Source organism: Arachis ipaensis, chromosome B5 (assembly GCF_059453495.1).
Source record: "Arachis ipaensis isolate K30076 ecotype BB chromosome B5, ASM5945349v1, whole genome shotgun sequence".
In the NCBI taxonomy this organism is placed as follows: domain Eukaryota; kingdom Viridiplantae; phylum Streptophyta; class Magnoliopsida; order Fabales; family Fabaceae; genus Arachis; species Arachis ipaensis.
In genome coordinates this window covers 138,501,330-138,505,051 of record NC_142440.1, presented here as the reverse complement: position 1 = coordinate 138,505,051, position 3,722 = coordinate 138,501,330, and the positions used below count along the sequence as shown (strand labels likewise).

Sequence of the window (3,722 nt, the reverse complement as noted above, 5' to 3'; positions counted from 1 at the left end):
AATAGAATTTTGAAAAATCGACAAGCTTTATAGCGACCACCTCCGCCGTTTATTTTGCCATCGAAATTTAATATTATCGACGGCTAAGCCGTCGATTTTGCCGTTGATTTTAACGATGTTTCTTGTAGTGTAAATAGATCTAGACAGAGTATTGGTTTAATTATTTTAGTAAAATAATATATATGCTTATTAATTTTAAATAGAATTAGACAGAATATGGATTTAAAAATATTTTTATTATGTCAGAGTAGATCAGACTAAATGTAAGTAGACCTAAAAGTTTTGACAAAATGTCTTGCCTAATTTTATATTTTCATCTCTAATTCGGTACATCAAAATAAATTTAGTAGTGCACCACAAACAATACCTTAATTTTAGGGCAATTTACACATATAAAATAATTGAAGAAAACTTTTACGCAAATACAACATTGGCAATTTCCAGACGCAAATGCAACAAACGCAACTATATATAATCCGCTACACCCTGCAACGGAACTCAATTGCACGTAATCCGCTACAGGGTATCACGGATTACGTTGAGGGCTGGGTTATGCATAAACTGCTACATCCTGTAGCGGTTTATGACCAAATGGCGTTTGTGCATAATCCGCTACACCCTGTAGCGGATTATGAGTATAGTGGTCTCTATATATACCGCGTGAGGCTGTAGCAGAAATTATTTGAGTTATTTTGGAAAGAAAGTTAGAGAGAGAAAGTAGAGAGAAGGGAGAGAAAATTCAAATTCTTGAGTAGTTTAGAAGAATGGAGGATGAACGGCGGTTGTACCGGCTCGACAGGCGTTGCTCACGTAGCCGGAACCATCGATGAAGAGGTAAGTGTCTATATTTCCAAACACTATTTTAATAAATGTATATTTTATTCAATATTAAGGAAGTAATTCATTAATTAGATAGATAGAGACTTAGTTTAGGTTTTGGTTTGAAAATGAAAATTTGAAATTTAAACTTTGACATTTAACATTTAATAGTCAAGGTAGAGAGGTAAATTAGTAATTTCAAAACCCAAGTAGCTTAAGACTAGAAACATAAGCTATAGTTTGGTGATGTTATTGTTAGAAATTAAGCCGGTGTTCTTTATTTCTGAAAATGCAGCCAACCCGATGTGTGTATAGCGTCCGTAGGCAACAGAATATGCCGTTACATGATAGGATCATACCTTACTTAGAGAGGGCTGGGTTGTACCACCTGGCTAGGCTGAACGCGCATTGGTTCTGGTTGGATGAACCTCTGGTCAGCGCATTTATCGAGAGGTAGCGGCCTGAGACCCACACTTTCCATATGCCATTCGGAGAGTGTACTATCACGCTCCAGGACGTGGCATACCAGCTCGGGCTGCCCGTGGATGGCCAGGCTGTTTCCGCGTGCATGACAGACTTCCACATGCACATCGAGGGGGCCAGACCGGCATGGGAGTGGTTCGAGGAGTTATTTGGTGAGCTTCCGCCACCGGATAAGAGAATATAACACAGTCCACTTTACATGGTTTCATGAGCAGTTCAGGGTGTTACCAGCGGATGCTTCGGAGGAGACCGTGCGCATATATGCACGCGCATATATTATGATGCTTCTGTCGACACAGTTGTTCATGGACAAGAGTGCTAATCGGGTCCACCTTCGCTGGTTGCCTTTTGTGGCGAGACTTGACGATATGGGCAGCTATAGCTGGGGCGCCGCTGCATTGGCGTGGCTGTACTGATGCATGTGCAGGGTGGCAAATAGAAACGTCACCAACTTGGTTGGACCCCTACAGTTGCTACAGTCATGGATCTTTTGGCGGTTCCCCACGCTGAGGCTGCGCGGGTTTTGATGCTTTCTCTTTTCCATTGGCATCCAAGTATACCTTAATTCATTCTTTCTTTCAAGTTCATTACGTTCTATATTTGAAATTACATATTTACGTGCTATTTCTGCAACTCAGATGGGCCACATATTTGCCCTCTTCTGATGGAAAGGAACGGCGGATTATACAGTATCGTCTGGCATTGGATCGACTGACTCATCGAGATGTAAGTATTTTGTTTTTGTTTGTCGTTCTTTTAATTGTTTTTTACACACTTATATGTATACATTGGTACAATGCTGACCTTGCCTCCTGTCTATCAGATTGTGTGGGAGCCTTATGGTTCGCTGGACGTACTGGCAGTCATCCATCCGGAGATACTGACTGAGGAGCACAACCGGTTATGGCGGGCTGTCACCAGCCTGATATATTTTGCAGTTATTGAGTGGCATCAGGTAGACAAGGTCTTCCCACAGCTAAGGGGCGTACAGCATTTGCCTGAGCCAGCGCTCAACATAGAGTATCTTCATAGTAAGGACGGCAGGGGTGGAAATAGATGGTTCCCCACTTACTGTAGGACATGGCATCAGCATTGGGACGAGCGAGTTCGTTTTGTGTTGAGTGTCCAGAGAGTTCCTGATCCTGGTCCATCCCCTGAGTACCTGGACTGGTAGCACCGTGTTGCACATAGGATTCTGTCACCAGGGATTGCTTTCGCCGACCCCAGGCCGACCCAGGTTCCGGACGATGCTATACTCAGAGGGTTGTCGCAGGCGCCGACTAGAGTTTCAGCGTCTGATATGCCTAATAACAGACGTTTGGAGCGGAGACGATGCATCGGTACACATGCCACTGATCGCGACTGGTGCTGGCTAGATGACATGATGCAGGAGGAGCAGGTTGGTGGTGATGACGGAGGCCAGGCAGATCATCGCCTTCGTCGATCTTCTGCTAGACGACGGGCTGCTCGTGGTGGAGGAGCACCTCCCGTCCACCACGATGACGAGGCAGGATCGTCCCGTCGGCACCCTACAGACACTCATGTTGGTGGCACCGCGGAGACTAGTATGGGTGGTACACCTTTTACCCATGTATCTAGCTCTCAGGTACTACATGGGTGTAGCACACAGCTGTTAGCCGATCTTGCTACCACTTCTTTCACCATGGATTTGGACGATCAGTTGGGTGGACCCCAGTTCTATGTGAATTTTGCTGAGATTATACGGGGTGACGACGTTCATCAGTACCAGAGCCCGATTCCAGGCGGCCCTTCAGACCCTACGGAGTATAGGCCACAGCCAGCGGATGTGCCGTCCCAGGTTCCTGAGACCCAGCTCCCGGTCGACTTGAATGAGCCCGCAGGCAGCCCGTACGACACTTGGTTCGGGATGGGGGGGACGCCACCATCTGCATTAGAAGTTGGGGCACAGGAGGCTCCGCTGGGAGATCGGCGAGCGGCTAGGGTTAGGTGTCCGACTCGATGTGGCACAGGCTCGCACCTACTTGGTCCATTCGGAGGCGACCATGATGTTGACGGTGACCAGCAGTAGCGTCCGATTCTCTTATTTCCGACAGTTATCCTTATATGAATTATGACTTATTTATTTTCTGTTAGGGTTAACGACTTGTGACAGTTATATCTGTATTAGTTATGTAGTTATACCTGTATTATTTTTGTTCGACTTACTGCGAATGACGATTATATTTTGTATCAATTCGTGCATTTTGCATCATGGGTTTTAAACCCTAACATATAAACACCACTATACTCATAATCCGCTACAGAGTGTAGCGGATTATGCACAAACGCCATTTGGTTATAAACCACTACAAGGTGTAGCGGTTTATGAGTAACCCAGCCCTCAACGTAATCCGCGATATCCTGTAGCGGATTACGTGCAATTGAGTTCTGCTGTAGGG

At 45.4% G+C, this 3,722-nt stretch overlaps 2 pseudogenes; both read left to right on the top strand.

The window, feature by feature from the left end:
* Positions 1-1,387: 1,387 nt before the first annotated feature.
* LOC110263006 (serine/threonine-protein phosphatase 7 long form homolog) lies at positions 1,388-2,476 on the top strand (annotated as a pseudogene).
* Positions 2,477-2,602: 126 nt separating this feature from the next.
* LOC148565927 (uncharacterized) lies at positions 2,603-3,264 on the top strand (annotated as a pseudogene).
* Positions 3,265-3,722: the final 458 nt, after the last annotated feature.